Source organism: Hemibagrus wyckioides, linkage group LG13 (genome assembly GCF_019097595.1).
Source record: "Hemibagrus wyckioides isolate EC202008001 linkage group LG13, SWU_Hwy_1.0, whole genome shotgun sequence".
NCBI classification, from domain to species: Eukaryota; Metazoa; Chordata; class Actinopteri; order Siluriformes; family Bagridae; genus Hemibagrus; species Hemibagrus wyckioides.
In genome coordinates, this window is record NC_080722.1 from 6612501 (window position 1) to 6631381 (window position 18881).

Sequence of the window (18881 nt, forward strand, 5' to 3'; positions counted from 1 at the left end):
TTTACTGAATAAAAGCAATAAAAGATTCAAGCCAAGAAACAAAGTAAACAAATCAACAAACCACTACGCTCTCATTGTATGAAAAGTAATAATGGTTAAGAATGAGGTGTGCCATTACTTATGTATAAAGTCAAACAGAATCCTACCACATAGCACTCGCTCGTTTAATTTCACACAAATTTCTCATGAGATCAGGTTGCAGTAAACGTTCACAGACACCCGTTAATAAATACAGTCAAACAAAATGCTAAATAAAGACAAGAAGGTGGATATGAATGTGGAAGTCATGAAAAACGTGTTGCTTGAGGAAAAGAACGTTTATATCCTACAAGAAGTTCAGCAGAATGTGAACGCGCAGCTAATATTCATTACAAATGCACTTTATTTATTACTAAACAGGTGTACTGGTTGGTGTTGCACTGTCCCTCGTCAGCTATTATGTTGTATTGTACTGCATGTAGTGTACTTAGTTCTGTGTCTCCTGTAGTTCTGTGTTTTATGTGGCACCAGGATCCTCGAGGAACGCTGTTTTATTACACTGTATACTGCACCAGCTGGATATTGTTGAAATGACAATAAATGTATTTGAGCAAGCTGCCACTGCTGGGCCCTTGAGCACGGCCCTTAACCCTCAGTTGCTCAGTAATGTGATAAATTATAAGTCGCTCTGGATAAGCGCGTCTGCCAAATGCCAGATGTATATGTAAATTTGACAGAGTTTTTTCCTCTTCTTCTTCTTCATCATCATCATCATCATCATCTTCTTCTTCTTCTCCTTGACATCTATGCTGCAGTGGCTGAGCTTTATTACTCACACTCGACATTTAATCTGTGCTTTTGAACCATTTAGTTGTCCTTTTTGTCACTTTCAGCTCTCTGTAAGCTTTGCCGTTTATGTAAGCATCACTAAAATGAATAAATGTGGTCATTTACAGGTGATTAGCATCGACAAACATACCCAAGACTACATTTGATCAAAACAGTTTTACTAAAAGTACTGGTAAATGAGGCCCAACATAAACAGACTTCACAAATAAATAAAAATAAATAAAAAAGTAGAAGAAAATCAAATTAATCTGGCAGTTTCACAGACAGTTCTGGCTCCCGTGCTTTGCTGATTCTGGCATAGATTAGCATAGCCTGTAAAGAACTGATCACATCACTAATACAGGCTATACTAATTAAAGCCAGAGTCATCAAGTCGTCCATCAGAACAGTGCATATCAGAAACTATTTCAAAGCCAACAAAACAAACCAAAATGTTTTTGGATACTTCTCAGATGAACAAAATGTGTTTTCAGTAGATGGAATGAGAGAGATGCAGATTTTCTTTCTGCAAACCTCCAGCTTGACCTTATCCTCTGACTGGTTTGTCACCTGATTGTGTTCACCTTTTCTGTGTCTAGTTTCTTAATTTAAACCCTGTTGTGTTTAATGCCTCCTTGTGAAGTCTAAGCCTTGATGTTTCTATGTTTCTAGATATTTCCTTCTTTCGCATTTTCCTAGTCTAGGCCCTGTGCTTGGACCCTTGCTAATCTTGGATTACACCACAGTGCCCCACAATGCATCTGTGTAACTTTCTGCTTGATTTATTGCCTGCTCATTGCTTGTGTATATTGTGTAATGATCCTTTTAAGTCCACGGTTTTTCTACAGTAGTTGTGTACTAACTGATGGTATAGTTGTGTTTGAGGTCAGTCTGGTTTGCCCTGTGGTATTTCCGCAAATCAGACAAGCTTCAACGTCTTCATCATCCCAAACGCCAAATTCTCTAAGGACAAACATGTTAACAATAAAATAAAATCAGCTTTCAATTCATCTCCATAACTGCTAGAAGCCTGGAACTGAAGCTTTGATCCATACTTTCCACAATTCCCAGCTTTCTTGTGTATAGACACAAGACTCTACTTATTGCCATTAGCACAAATTCACTTCACAGGCTCTGAATCATTCGGCACTTCATCTCAAAAAATCGATCTCTCTTTACTCCATAGGCCAGATCACTATCCTATCTTCCTACCTTTGTGGAGTGACTAAGTCTTCTCTAAAACTCCCTTCTTATCTTCAAAACCTCCTAAAACTGATCATTTAAACCACTGCAGCCACTTCCTCACAGCACTGTTGCCCCCCCCATCAGGACTATCACTGCACACCTGTACTTTCCCACACAGCAGTTCCTCCTGGACTTTAATACGGATATTGTTGTGCTACAATGGAACATTTCCAATTATCAATCCTCCTGTTACCATTTCCTCCATCCTGCTGATACTGGGGCAGTTTGCCTAGTGCATCACAGTTAGATTCCACTTATACTGATTATTAGTGTAGAGACAATCATTTGCTTTGGTTAATCTTTATTTGCTGCTATGAATACATAACTATATAGCCATGTTCAGCTCTTCTTCAGCCATGCCATATCAACAGGCTGTGATGCTTTCTATCAGGGTGCTCTCAATGATCCAGGTGTAAAAGGTCCTTAGGACCTTAGAGAGCAGTTTAAAGTGTCTAAGATGGTAAAGACACTGATGGGGCTTCCTCACCAGACTGTTCAAGTGACAGGTTCTCCATGATGCAACACTAAGGTATCAGAAGGTCCTGTCTCTACTAATCACCACAGGGTTCATGAAGGTAGAACCTCCTCTCCTGCTTCAGGCTGATGTCCACTATGAAATCCTTTGGTTCCTTTGGCTGACATTCATGTGAATGTTGTTCTCCTGGCACCAGGTTTTTAATCTCCTCCAGGTAGGTCTTTTCATCATCAGGCATATCACACCAGTGACATCATCAATCTAGACAATAGCTAAAAATGGCCACTGAGTACAGAAGGGGGCTCAGGACACAACCCTGGGGGACTCCAGTGCTGAGGGTGATGGAGGGTGAGACATTTTTGCCCATTCATACTGCTTGTGATCTGCCTGTCAGGAAGTTGGAGATCCACTGACACAGGGATGGACAGTCCTTGTTGATGAGTTTGACGGCGGTGATGAGGGTTAAATGCTGTGCTGTAGTAATTTAACAACAATTTCCAACACTAGTGTCCAGATGGCTCAGGACTGTGTGTAGGAAGTGTGTGATGACATCAGCAGTAGTGTGATTGAGATTGTATATGAATTGTAATGAGTCCAGAGTGTCAGGTAATGAAGAGGTGATAAGTATCGGGGTGACATTTACTGAGGCAGGATTATTATTATTATTATTATTATTATTATTATTATTATTATTATTATTATTATTATTATTATTATCGCTAGTGGTGGTGGTTGTAGGAGTACATTTGACTAGACTAGACTAAACAAATGAAGGCTTTCTTTTAGTCTGGAACACATCCACTCAGCCTAGAATTATCTCCCAGAGCAGAATTCATTTCTGAGCTTGTACTCATTCTCGTCCCTGCAGCGCCTGGATCAGTGTGTCCTGTTCTGTTCGGGTTTCCCTGTTACACACATCGACTTTGTGCTTTATGCAGGAATCTGTATATGCAGACTGTTCTGAAGAGTTGAAGAGCACATTGAAGCTCATGTTTCTGAATTTACACAAAGTTATTTTGTGGAGGACAAGGGTAGAGAAGGTTTTGTTGGAGACGTTTTGAAAGACACTGGAGACATTTTCTTTAAGTGTGTACAAAGTACATAACACAGTCTTAACGACAGTGATATATTATGGATGGGACTTTTTGTAGAATGTATTATTATTACTCCCATATGTAATGCGGAGAAGAAGGGAAGGGAAGGGAAGGGAAGGGAAGGGAAGGGAAGGGAAGAGAAGAGAAGAGAAGAGAAGAGAAGAGAAGAGAAGAGAAGAGAAGAGAAGAGAAGAGAAGAGAAGAGAAGAGAAGAGAAGAGAAGAGAAGGGAAGAGAAGTTTCTTGTCACCTAAAACCAAAGTCTCTAAACTATTTCGGCTGAATTCTAACATTGTCAATGCTTATTTTTTTTGCTCCACCTGAAAAAATATCATATTTTCTAATACTATAAAAAATCTTATCTGGAAAATCATTAGACTTTAATATCTCCAGAATGCTCAGAAGTTACCACAGAAGGCCAGCTCCTTTTATATGTGGTATTTAGTGTGGGGGGAAAAAGTACAAAATTCCACCACAGAAAATCAAAGGTCAAAGATATTGGCAAAATTACAAGATAAAAATGACAAAAAACCACTACATATTTGACGTGCCATGATGCTGACTCACTAGTAAAACATAGTTTGATCTCAGCAATATGTAATAAATAAATAAATAAATAAATAAATAAATAAATATTTGGTAATTACAATAAAAAATAAAATAAATATTTTTAATTAAAATAAAATAAAATAAATACACTATTCGATCAGATTCTACTCTATACAGATATTCTATTAAACTTTATATATTTTTTTGGAGATTGGAAAAAATGTTTTGCATTCAGCCGAAATACCTCACAGACATTGTCTCAAAGTAAGAAGCAACAAATTAAAAAGAGAATGAACAAAATGTGAGCCATGCAACAAGCACCCTGACTGCATTGACACGGAATGACCCACACACTTTCTGCTGACTGAGGAAACCATGCTGTCTAACAAGTCCAGTCATTTCCACTGGCAAGCGGCCAAACAGCCTTTCTGCTCTCCCCGTCTCTACTCTTTATTATCATACAGTGTGTCCACATTACAGAGGAACCACACCGAGCAGCCAGTGTATAGATCGAGCTTCAGAGGTTCCAATAGCACAGCTACGATTCAGCTATTTCACACACACACACACTGGGGATTTAATCTGAATGCTGGCCAAATACCAAAATCCTAACAGAGTAATTGGATGTCCACACAGCAAGAATGAAGAGGAAAAACTCAGGTGCCTGTGCCAAACACAGATTTCTGACCTTGAGAGTCAGGAATAAAAAAAGACAAAGGAAGGAGAAAAAGAAAGAAAAAGAAAAAGAAGAAAGAAGAAAAAAAGAGCTGGAGGAAGAGGGGAAGAAAAAGAGACAAAGAGAGCAAAATGTACAAAAGTAAAACAGCAAAGAGTAAATAATGAAAGTTTAAATTAAGAGAGAGAGAGAGAGAGAGAGGGAGTAAGGGAGAAACACAGCCCTGTTTATCTTCAGATCCCAATAACGATATTAACTTATATTCATATATATGCTGCTATGTCCCTTAAATAATTAATAAGAGATGTTCTTCACTTCGTCATAATGCTTTGGCAATACTGTACATGTATATGGTCATGCCAATAAGGCTTGTTAAAATTGAGAGACAGAGAGAGAGAGAGAGAGAGAGAGAGAGATAGAGAGAGAGAGAGAGAGACAGAGAGAGACAGAGAGAGGAAAATGTGTCAAAAGAGATAATTAAAATGAACTGTAGAAGCCCTTTAACACTACAAGACAAAGTTCTGTTCTTCTCGTCTCTGAGAGACGAGTCTGCATTTTTTGCCCATTCCATCAACAGCTAGACCGAGAAGTGGGAAGCAGGAGAAATGGGCAGGTGTGAGGATCTGAGTGACTGACAAAGGCCAAAATGGATGGCCTCACCTCGCAACTTACAGGAGTTACAAGTATCTGCTGTTAACATCTTGGTGTCAGACACAAGAACACACCTTCAGATGTCTTGTGGAGTCCATGCCTTGATGGGTCTGACCTACACAATACTAGGTAGGTGGATTTAATGTTATGGCTGATCGGTGGATTGATGGAGATTTCTATGTGTAGAAAACAAAATATCTAATAAATAATAATAATAATAATAGTAATAATAATAATAATAATAATAATAATAATAATAATAATAATAATAATAATAATAATAATAATAATAATTATTATTATTATTATTATTGGTGGATTGATGATTTCTATGTGTAGAAAACAAAATATCTAATAAATAATAAACAAACAAACAAACAAACAAATAAATAAATAAATAATATTCAGGAGTCAAAAGAGGAACTACACTTGGAAAATACAATTAGACAAGAAGTCTAGGCAAGAAAACAAAGAATACTACAATAAAAAAGTTTTCTCCCCTAGAAAAATGAGTAGTTGCAAGGGACAAGGAAAGAAGAAAATGAAGAGAAAGCAGTTAGAAGGAAGAGGAAACAAGGAAGCAAGCAAACATGAAAAACTCGGGTACAAGGAATCCATAGCACAAGGAACAAACGAATCATTAAAAATGAAACTTCCTCTTCTTCTTCTACTTCTTCCTCTTCTTCTTCTTCTTCTTCTTTCAGGAGTCTGGGTATTCACAAAGAAACAAGAAAGGTACGAGAAACCTAGAACACTGTTGCAAGGGTCCAAGAAAGCAAAAAGAACATGGTTCAAAGAAGAATGATATAAGAAAATACAGAAACCTACAAGGAAACAAGAGGGAAAATAAGACATGAACACAGATACCAGGGATGATAGGATGGAGCACAGGTATTCACAGCGGACAGAAACAATCCATCATGATTACATAAATCTGACACTAAACATTAATTTATTTAAATATTTCATCATTTTAATTCCATCAGAGACATTTCACGCTAAATGAAGCTGAGTAGCAAGCAACAAGGACACGTGAATCTTTGAGCATGGCATTCTGATAGAGAAATTTGCCGTATTTTTGATACACGATTCAAGGCAGTAAACAGGAAATGGCATGCGGTGGAGGTCACTGATGATTGTGGGTGTTTTATGTTACAGTAAAAAAAACATGACAAAAATGTTGCCCGCCTGGCCTCAGCATACAAAGACCTGAGACCAAGCAAAATGAAAAGAAAAAAAAAACCCCAACCTCACTCACCACCCATCAAAGCTACTACTTCAAGGCAATGCTCCACAAAGCCATGAGGAAGTAAGAGAGATGTAAGGCTTCAGACTGCTCCCAAAGACTCGCAAACAAGAAAGCCTATAAGGATTTACCAATCACCTGAAGTCACGGCATGCGTCTCTGTCCTTCTTTAAAATTGAGCTTTACACAGAGACAAAGACAGAAGGGCACAGGTCTATTGAGGTGATGGAGAAGAGAGAAATGGCCTTTCATACACGGCTCAGATGAAGAAAGGCGTCAGGGCAGACACACAAACCCATACGCATACACAGTCTTCTGACACATCCCGGTACGGTGAGGTTAAATTGAAAACGAGACCTTCGCTTCTTATTAGCGAGGCTTTTTTTTTTTTTTCCCCAAACAGCAAGCTGAGCATCTTTGTCCTGGCTTCTGCGTAATAGGAGAAACAGGAGCAGGACCCACGTTGTGCTGGAGACTGATAGTCCTGGGATTTAAACTCATAACCTGACAGACACAACAGGGCCCTTTAGGCTTTGATTGGATTCTAGCTATATTGCAAGTCATGTAAAAGGGTACTTGAGTGTAAAATAGGATCCTGAGTTGCCCTCTAATCTGAAGATAGCACATCTGATACGAAAGCAAACCATGGCCAGTAGTCTGAGAGATTTTGTATGCATGTTTTTGTGTATTAGTTTCTCAAAAGCAAGGGTTTATGGCATGATCACATCCAATATCCTCACAGCGCATTTTTACGTATTAGCAGCTGACTGGATGAGGCAATAAAGTGTGTTTGGTTGAATACGTTGAAAACGTTGAAAACATGACAAGATGTCGAGAGACGTGTCATCCATGACATCATAACCCTTCTATGCTTTTAAAACATTGAACATCAACACTGGTTCTCAGCACTGTTCATGTACAAGCTGCTTCACCCTGGTCAGAGAGAATCGTGGGAAATATCGTCAGAGAGAATCGTGGGAAATATAGAGAACGATTTGGGAACACGCCCTGGATGGGATGTCAGTGTCACGTAATCAATGTGGCTGAGTGGACCCAAATGGAGAGACAGGAGGCAGATGCGGATTAAGGAGTCTTTAATAAGCATGATGAAGTCAGAAACTGAAATTCTTATCCCAAGGTACTAAGGAAAAGCAACAGAAAGACAATGATGTAAAGTCTAGTGTCCATAAACAGACATGGCAAAAATTGCTAAAAATATAAAACACAGGGAAGAATAATTCCACAAAATATAATTCAACAACAATAAGAAATCCACAAAAGAATGACTACAAAATATATAACAACAAAAGTAAAAAATCCAGACTCGGTAGCGTTAGCTGAGAAAGGCCACGGCTAAGAAAACTCGAGTCTTTGTGATGCAAGGAGAAAAAATAACACCAAAGTTTGGGTAATGGGCACGAAGCGTAGATTCCAGAGAGCGGAAAGAGAAACGTCAGTCCATTACACGGTATCATGCATGCTCACATTCCAATAAGTAGTGTTTCCATTCATGTTAACAAGCTAGCTAAAGTGTTGCATGAACAATGCAAAATTATTCTTATCTTTAAGGTCTTGTACTGTGGTGAATTTCCGAATAAAATCCAGAACTGGAAGTCTGATTTGTTTTTAATTCCTGATGGTACAGTGATTCAGATCCACAAAATAAGCATTATATCATCCACTACATTTCATCTAAACTGCAAGTCTTTCAGTTTAATCGTTTAATCATTTTCTCTCCCCGTGCAAGTCTAATGGTAGACACCTATAAGCCCACCAATGCATGATGCCCTCATATGTTCACAAATACACAGATACAGAAGTATCAGCCAGGTCTAACTGACCAAGTTCTCTGGGTAAGAAGGATAAAATGACTCTCTCCCATGTTAACTATGCACACAGGTAGGAGAATGCACACAGATATGTGTGTGTGTGTTGGGGGGGGGGTTTCGAAGGAAGCAGGTGTTAGCCTTTTCATCCAAAGTTTTATCCAAAGTGACTTCGACCTGAGACTAAAATTTATAGCTAAAGACTCTGTAGAGAGGCGGCAAAAACAAAACAAATCAGCAGAACAGCCTTCGAATCGAGCAAATTGGCTCAACGGCCATATGTTGATTACATAAACGATGACTAAAAAGTGTTAGAAACAGACTGTTTTGTATTTGTTTTTATGTAATTCATATCTTTATTACCCTGAAAATATTACTTAATCCAAGCCGCCCGGCATTTCTGCTGCTGCTGAGCTTTACTTTCCAGGACTGGTACACGTCATGCAGCGATTCAACCAGAGGGACAAAATTGGCTGAGAAACATTTAAAAAGGTGATATCTTGATGTTGGTGGTTTGCCAATAAGACCGAATTGAAAACACCACCGTTCCCATGGTGGACCAGGTGACTCATCTTTATTTTACCTCAACAAATGTGTATTTAAGCCACAGATGATCCAGTGTTGCTTCTCAATCATCAACAGTAACTTTATCTGCGTCTTGTTTATAAAGCTGATATCTACTAACATCGAATCAAGAGACCTTCTGCTTCCTGGTTATGTCATTTCAGCTTTCCCCCGTACTGAACAGTCCAATGATTATTACACAAAAACATTTCTGATAATTAGTTTTGTAAAGTTACCTTGTGTATATACAGTGAGCCTGAATGTTTGACTAGCATATTTACACAGTCCTGCATGTATTCCTAAAGCAATTCTGGGTCATTGTTTCCTCATTTTATCTACATACTTGACTGATACTTGCCCTACTATAATACTGATCATGGCTACAATACATTTCTTAATTTTTTATAATTTTTTGTAATGAGACGCAGTGCACTAATCTGAACAGCTGAAAGTTAAGTCCCTGGCTCAAGGGTCTAATAGTAGACCAGATATTAACACATGCCTGCCGTTTGGGTATCCGTCAAGGGTCTGACATAAGAAGAGATAGAGGGATTAGTTAAAGTGGGATGAGAGGGATGGATGAAATTCCACTGTTTTCTGTATGTTATATATGCCATAGTGTTTGCCTTGAGAGTGAGTCTTCTTCTGGTGTAGGATTATTGTATTGACTTATACCATCTGAGACACTAATTATAACTTGCCTCAAAGTACAGCAAGTTAAACCTCAACCTTTTCCTAAACATCAACAGAACTGTTCAGACTGCACTGGCATCTTCCATAATATCCGTGAAAATGAAACACCAATGGTCTTATCTGCAATATGCTAGGTTCCCTATCCTTCCATACTTATAGTGATTAAAAACATCTTCATCTTGATCCTTATTCGTGTGTCACTGAGATCATCCTGTCCTGTAGCATCACTGTCTGGCACAGAAAGTGCTTCATCTCAGAGAGGAAAGCACTGCAGCACATGGCACAGACTGCCCAGTTTATTACCGGGCAGTATTTTCCTGTCATCGAGGACATCTGCACTGAGAGGTGTATACGGATGTCCTGCATCCTCAGGAAGGATTCATCTCACTCTTCCCAGGAACTGTTTGCACACCACCCATGCGGAAGAAGGCTATGAAACAGCTGGGACAGGATGACTAGAGTTATGAACAGTTAATTCTCACAGGCCATGAGATACCTTAACAGCTACCTCACCTCATTTCATTACTATGACATAATATTTACTTATGCCCAAGTCACTTTACATACTATTTATACTGCTACTCAGGAATATCAACAGACTTTACATTCACAGTTCTGCAATCTTCATAGTTTACTGTGTAGTTTAATATTTTAACCCTAATGTTACATTTGTACATGGTGGTCAGAACGACAGTAAATCCTACTTGACTGATTAAACAAGTACATTTGTAGGACATTCAATCTAAACAGTTAAGGTTATGAGGTGTTGTTCAGAAGGTTAGAGGTTCAACCCTAGCACCACCAAGCTGCTACAGTTAGGCCTTTAAGCCAGGCCCTTAACCCTCTCTGCTCCAGAGATACTGTATCATGGATGACCGTACACTCTGACCACAACCTCCTAAGCTGGGATATGCAAAGAAACGATTTTGCTGTGCTGTAATTTGTATATGACGAATAAAGGCTTTTTCTTCTTCCGAGACAAAATGGCTCCTCAGTTGGTCAATGCTTCTGGTTTTGTAAAGGGCTCTGAAAGGTAATACTGTTAAAGTTCTCTAAGGAACCTCAAAAGTTCCCCAAACAATCCTTTAAAGTGGTAAATGAAAAGACTTTATTTTTTTTAAAGAGAAAGATGCACATGATCACAAAGCTTGGGACATTTTATTTTAAAAGTAGTAGTGCTTTTAATGCTTATTTATGTGCTGTAAAGATGCTACTCTACAGAGGAATCCTGAGCTCTGAGACTACATTGAAAATCTGGTATTTTATTATGGAAATCAGCAGAAAGTTTTAGAGTTTTGAAATATTTTAAAAACAAAGAAAGTAATTGTTTGATATATTTAACATTCTGCACTATTTCTAGGTCCAGGTTTAAATGTAAGCAAATATGTGATGACTGACCGTGTTCCAAATCTTTTGTACAAAAGGTCGAATTTTTCCTCATGTCTAATCTCTTGTACTGAAGCATGTGTTTATACAACACTCTGATGGATTTCATCTAAAATTATAAGTTATTTTAAGGTTTTGCACAAACTTGTGGAGTCTACACCAGTTCGGGTCACACTGTCATTAAAGCAAAAAAGGGTAAGAACTGGTGGTGGCTCAAGTGGTTAAGGCTCTGGGTTGTTGACCAGAAGATTGGGGGTTCAAGCCCCAGCACTGCCAAGATGCCACTGTTGGGCCCTTGATCAAGGCCCTTAACCCTCTCTGCTCCAGGGGTGCTGTATCATGGCTGACCCTGTGCTCTGACCCCAACCTCCAAGGCTGGGAAGTGCGGAGAAAGAATTCCAACGTGCTGTAATGTATATGTGACAAATAAGGGTTATTTCTAATAACAGTGGAACCTCGGCATATGAACTTTCACATTAAGAATTGTAATTTTGCAAGAAATTCACATCAGCATATAAAGCACTTTCAGCATACGAACATACCAAATGCCGGCTAAGTCGCACATATGTCTGGGAGTTGTTCAAAACTTGTTTGGGTCAGTGGAAAGCCAACCAAAATTCGTTATTCGAATTTTACAAAAAAAATTTTAGTCAGCAAAAGCTGCTTCAAAAGAGTCAACCCACAATACCAGCGTTGCCTTTGGCAAGCTAGGTGATTTTTCACATGTTTTTTATTGACAGATTGGTGGCATGGGCGATCTGTTCTATTTTCAGCTCAAGCTTGGTGGAACGACGTCCTGTGTGTGCCCTTGACCCTTGGAAATTGGTAATATTGGTAATATTTTTGGGTGGCTGGAACGGATTATCTGCATTTAGATTAATTCTTATGTGCAAATTTGGTTCACAATACAAATTCTCACCTTAAGAACTCACCTCAACAACAAATTAAATTTGTATGCCGGGGTTCCACTGTACTAAAAAACATATAAAACTAATGTAAAAATTTTTAAATATTCTACTTTACACTCAAGTAAGGGTCAATAATATAATTTGTAATGAAAATTGTTAAAGAATAGAAGCTGCTCTAGATATTCTTGTAAAACAGAGTTAACAAAATGGTCAAATCTACTAATCTTGAGCAGCTAAGAACCCGTAATGATCAAAAATACATAAATAAATGAACTTCTCAGTGCAATCTTACCCCCTTTACAGACAAGTTTAAAGATCTTTGTCTCACAGTCTCTGAGTATCACATAGCTGAAGCTGAATGCTTGTGCATTTTGCAGCACATCAAGTGTCAAGTAAAGGAATAGCGGATGTCGTAGTTACCGGAGGGCAGAGATTATCTAATCAAGGGGTTATTTCACAGCTATTGTTTAGCCTTTTCTAACCTCAGGCTTCCCCATTTTCTCCAGTTATTGCAGCAGGAATGTGATGAATGCCAATTTGGCAAAATAATCACAAAAGCTGTTGTCACAATGCTGTCCCTTTTTTATGGGCTCTGTGTATTCAAGTCAATAATATTTATTAAATACTTCCTATTTAATAAAATAATACCCGCTGGGATTAGTTTGCCACTTGTTTTCCATCTGTAGCCTAAATCAACTGTTTTTTTCCCCCTAATTAGATAATACACGAGATGGTGCATCATTATATATTGATTTGCACTAATGGAATCCATACTGGAGGCATCGTTATATACACATACATACAGCAGACCCATCAGAGCAGCTTTCTTTAATGAAACTTGTCATTTATAAATGAATTGCACCAGGCATTACGTCAATGCTAAGCTGTTTCATTAAAGGGCACACGCTGACTGCTTGCTACGTCTACAAACACGGACATTTTAATTGGATTAAGAGATGCTCAACTTCCAAAAAAAACCACAAAAGCAGTCTGAAGGGAAGAAAAAGAAAATGTTCACCATGTTATAATGCTAATTTTGATATATTTCCATATTATATCATTCATAACGTCAAAGACAAGCAGGAGCGAGTATCTTTGTTGAGGCATGTACACGCGTCCACGTCTCGGTAATTAACATTCATTGCTTTATCATTTGTAGCAGAAATTTACCTCTTTGAGCTTTGAGCTTCAGTAGTGAATGGGGAAAAATCTAATTTGGATGTGTTTAGGCATTTGTTGTGTTAAGCTGTGTGGTCCTAAACACTCCTTTCATAACTGTTTTTGGCAAGGGTTTGGATATTTCGGTTGAAAAATAAGGGATGCCTTCGAAAACACACTTTGATGACAAATGCTCACGCTGGTCTGCGTTAACTGTGGTGAAGAAAAGTAAGTAGTAAATTCTACATGAAACAGAAGACAGTCAAACAAAAACAACCGGATATCTCACTAACTCTGTCAATAACTGATTATCAACTAGCTAGTCCAGTCCAGTAGCTTATTAATAACTTCCTCTTTCCCATGCTAATTAGAGGCATGTGCTGTATGAGAGTCCCATTTAGAACAGGACTACTAAATATCACTAGATTTAATTTTCATTATATGGTACAGCCTTAAATGATAGCGTTTGTAGCCAATTTTCAGTTTTAACACAGACTGCTGAAATCCCATATCAAGCTGATGTCTGAAACTTCACTCAGTCACTTTATAGTGCATCATTCTGGGATTTCTGTGGTTCTGTAGCCATGTCCCAGAGCAGACGGAGAACATCCAGTGCACTCACCAAAAATCCCAAAATGCATTGCAAAAGCTTTGCACAAATGTCGTTGCCTAGAGGGTAAAGAACACCTCTAATACCATTTATAGGAAACATTTATAGGAGTACTGTTAGGAGGGAACGGGGTTCTTCCCAGGTGTTCTTTGTATGGTTAACAGATCTATTTTTCCATTGTGTAAAGAGAATACTGTGCTGCTTTAAGAGCAAAACCAAATGACGCAATTCGTGACATGGTGCAAAAAAGCGTCCTATGTCCTAGCAGGTGATATGCAAAATGGTTAAGATGGCTAAACCTAAATGTTTTGCTGAAAATCTTTGCAAAATCTCTGATTCAAGGCAATAATATATTTTGTTTTATGACCTAGGAAGCTGAAAGGGATTTCTATTCCAGACGTTCCATGTAGCACCTCTTCAGAAAGCTAAGAACCCAAGTTAATTATCCAAAGAACCTCTGTATACAAGTGTGTACAGTTACAGGTATTGTAGACAGTACGTTAGAACATGTTGCTAGCGTATTATCAGAGCTAATTTAAATCTCAACTCTCGTCCAATGAGCGCTCGGAACATTTTGGCTCCTGCCGCAGTCCCATCTGTGTGTAGCGCTCCGGAGAGCACTCAGCGCAGACTGGAACACACGCTGCCGTTAATGAAGCTGCCTTTTTAACGCACATCACAGGGAAGGCTGCCGGCTTTTGTTGTTCAATCACAACACACACCCCCGTGGGGCTATTAGTGTCCATTACGCAATCTGAAAAAAAAAACGAGAGGCTGATCACTCGACGATTCCCAAATGTTATGGGTAAATCAACAAACACGCCATCAGAAGTGGTAACGAGCGCCAGGTAATGTGCCATGTGGAGAGAAAAGTGTGTGGGTTTTCAGAAAAAAACATTTTTTTTTTTTTTTTTAGAGTGATGCCAAAGCGCTGTCATGGTCTGAGACAGTTCAAAAGCAGGAACACAGGCTTTGTGTTTAATAGTGATGAAGCCATTTAGGTGTTAAAAGCATTAAAAGCATTTTCGGTCTCTCTTTCTGTCACACGCTTGCAATGTATTCAGCTGTAGGTCTGTTAAAAAACCCAGACTATTATTAATGAAGCAGTGTCATTGCTTTCTCTTTAGAAAGAACAGAAAGTAAGAGAGGAGAATGAGAAAGGCGGGGTGATGAAATTATTAAAGGGAACTGTGTGTGTGTGTGTGTGTGTGTGTGCGCATGTGTGTGTGTGTGTGATGAGCAAAGGTATGATAAAAGGCAGGGAATCATTTGAGGATTCTGGCCATAAACGATGTCTTTCGATAGAAACAGTGTTTCACATCTCATGTTTAAAAATAATAGTATTTTTAATTGATGTGGTTATTGATGTTTGAAGGCAATTTTATGCTTTTATTTTGCCAGATGAATAGATGAGTAGAAAACACTCAGAAGCAGAGAAGAGCATGCGATTTCACAGACAGAGATAAAGACTGATAAGCTTATATCTTACTATCCTGGTCAACTGCTATACCTTCCTAGCTTTTATGCTAATTACAGGTATGAGAGTCCCTGAGGGTAGAGGGAATCTATATATCACTAAGCTTTATGCTGGATTATGTGATATAGACTTTTCTCAGTTTTAAGAGCAGCAATGTGCATTGTGGGAAAAAGATCATCAAACAGTGGAATATCTGAAACTTTCCAGTGCATCTCTCTGGGATTTCTGTCATTCTCTGGCCATGTCCGAGATCATATGAAGAACATCTAGCTTAGCACGAATGATGTACCCTAGAGGGCAACAAAATACCATAAAGCATTTTTATAAAAATCAATAAAATAGACCGTTTTCTACCTAAAGCACTAAACAGCATGACATGTCACTATTTCTCATGACAGTCTTCTGTATTTCATGTGCATGCTGTTTCATTTGGAAATTGCCTTCATTACTGTCACATATACATTACAGCACAGTGAAATTCTTTCTTCACATATCCTAACTTTGGAGGTCGGGGTCGGAGCTCAGCGGCAGCCATGATACAGCACCCCTGGAGCAGAGAGGGTTAAGGGCCTTGCTCAGGGGCCCAAGAGTGGCAGCTTTGAAGTGAAGTGATGGGGCTTGAATACTGACCTTCCAAGCAACAACTCAGCGCCTTAACCACTGCTATGTTGGACATGTTGGACAATCACAGCTCTTAAGGAGATTTTAAGTCGCACTTGCTTCTGTTTTCCTTACAATAGACTGGCCCTGTTTCCAGCATTCCCAGTATATCATCCACCGTCTTCCCGACTGCGCCTAAATCTCTTACTGAAGATGAATGCATGACAAAAATTAACTAATTATTTATGTACAAGTGTTTGCCTTTATGATATCATTTCTGGCTTAAGCCACACCCTCTTCCACATTGCACATACGTATACTGTAGAAGAAGATAATCACTGTATGTAAGCTGAACTAATACAACTCCAGTTTCAGTGTTTATGAACAGCATTTGCTTTTCCTTCCCAAATAGAACAATGTTCAATAATTAATAATTCAGCCAGAGATAGCCCTGGCATCAGGCTGCAAGAAATCTTCGATATGTGTGTGTGTGTGTGTGTGTGTGTGTGTGCTTACAGTGCTTGATCTCTAGACAGACTGTGAAGCATGTGTTGACCTTTCAGAAATGCACGTACCCAGCCACCCTCCATAATTAACGATAACAGTAATTATAGAATAATTAAGCCCGAAGTTAAAGATCTCGTCTCCTCTGGCTTACTTCTGCTCAGATTTGGCGCTCGTGATGTTTGATCTGTGGACAGACTGGCAAAAGTCTTTTGACCTTTTTTTATGCTACAGAGTTGATTAAATTAGTGCACTCCTCAGCACTCCAGAAGACTGGACCAGACCTCCAGCACAGAGCAGAACACACTGCAGCAAAGAACTAACCCCAACATCAGCAGTCCACAGTTTCATTTACTGAAATGTGTTTTAAATCGGTCTATTTGTATGATTATTGTGAACGAGTATACTCTTTAGTTAGTAAATAAATAAATAAACAAACAAATAAATAAATAAATATATAAAGATATAAATAAATACATAACTAGATAAAATAAAATAAAATAAAATAAAATAAAATAAAATAAAATAAAATAAAATAAAATAAAATAAAATAAAATAAGTAGTTTACTCTGTTGAAAATTGTTAATATGAAAATCTTTTCCAGTATGTAAAACCAGTATGTCAAATAAATCAAATAAATCTGTAAAATCTGTAACCCTTTAATGAAATGAATTCCCACCCTACATCCAGTGCCTCTACTACTGTACATTGATCCTGATCAAGACAAAGTGTTTATACTGAAGGTGAATAAACGTTTCCATCCAATCTTGGAAAATTGACTACATTTCCATAATAACAAGACTTTCTCTCATGTCTGAGATCCGAAGACCTTAATTTTTTTATTATTATTATTTTACTATAATAACATTATTTTTCATCATCATTCATCCCCATTTTTTGAATAATTGTTATTAGTTGTTTTTTTTAGTAGTATTTTGAAGGAGCATTAGTAAAGATTAAAGAATAGTCTCTAATGGTTACGCAGATTCGTCTTTTGAGCGTTTCTCTACTTCTTTCACAAAGCTCCATTTTCAGGGTTCTATGGTGACCCGCAGAGCATCAAGGGACTCGTATCCAAACAAGCAGTCTGGAGCTGAGGTTTCTTTTCCAGTGATTTAATGCACTTGAGGCAGAGCTTAATCCATTGTATGTTTGTTTTTATCATTTTTATATATCATCCCTTTTATTAGTAGAAGTGAAAGAATTTTATTGCACCTTTGTTGGATTATGACCGCTATAATTGCAGTAAGGTCTATGTGATTGTTTCGATATTCATATAGATTTTGACCCATTAACCTTCTTAAACACAGCCATAATAATCAACCATTTCATACTTTTCTGTTAAAAAAAAATGCAATAATTAATACACTAAATACAGTTCTGTTCCAGTATAAAAGGCTGCTGGAGTGAAGCCAGGAAACCGACGATACGAGAGCTTGGAGCCAGTGTCATTTTGTCACCATGGCAACAGCCGAATTTAAGAAAAGGCAACAACACAGTCCTGAGGGTTTAGAAGATTATTGTTGTGGGAAAAAAAATAATAAAAGCAAAAAGGAATATCACGATCATGAATCATTGGGACGAGGAAGAAACAACTCGACAGCAACAACGTGAGCGGGAGCTACATGGCTAATGCTAGCAAAACCGTGTTGGAGAGGTTGCACATTCTGAATAAAGAAAAAAATAACTCAGATTTTGCAATGGGAACTGAGTAACTATGACATTAAATCCTGGCAAATTCACAGATATCCCTCACACAGCCTGTCCTAGCCAATCACAGACAGCTCTCTGTAAACAATTATCTTTAAAATAAAGAGTAAAAACAAAAATCAGAAGAACTTCTATAGTCTTTCGCAACTGGAATTTCTTTTATACTGTACAGTGGACAATGTGATGGTTCTGGCCCAAAACAATTCACAGAACTATTAAAACACAGGAACATATTCAAATCAGATGTGAAATGCAATATTTTTTTTACATTCCTTTCTGTTTATATCTCTCTCCTAAGCTGGTAATTCTTACTAATGAGGTGGAAGTGACCTATGACTTGAGAGAAAGCAGACGCAGGTGTTTATACTCTACAGCTCTGCCGTGTTGCTCCACCTCTACAGATTTAGTTCGGATTTTTTTTGGACCTACGGCTTTGCCATCACTCTGACCAAATATTTAGCCTCTGACGTTCCCTAAAGCGCAGTAAGTATGAGTTATGCTTGCTATGTGATTTCTTTCAGAAAGCAGATCACCCACTTTAGTGCAAGTGGAAAAAATAAGCCCCGGTACTCTGCTTTATCTCACGACGTGTTAATGTGCTTCTGCTTTTTGAAAACTAGTGAGTAAAAGTCAGACTAAGATGTTAAACTGCTGATCTTTGAAACGTTGTGTATTATACCATGTATTAATCAATCATTCATCC

The 18881-nt window shown here is 38.2% G+C and overlaps 1 protein-coding gene across 2 annotated transcripts in view; it reads right to left on the bottom strand.

Annotated features, from left to right (window-relative positions):
* chrm3b (cholinergic receptor, muscarinic 3b) overlaps window positions 1–18881 on the bottom strand; it is a 125061-nt gene that overhangs the window by 71418 nt on the left and 34762 nt on the right. The window contains exon 3 of one of the 2 annotated variants that reach the window (XR_009206389.1): window positions 13210–14641. The exons of the other annotated variant lie outside the window; for it this stretch is intronic. The gene's annotated coding sequence lies outside the window, so the exon portion shown is untranslated. Of the gene's footprint in view, window positions 1–13209; window positions 14642–18881 lie in introns of those variants that run through there. 2 annotated transcript variants of the gene reach the window in all.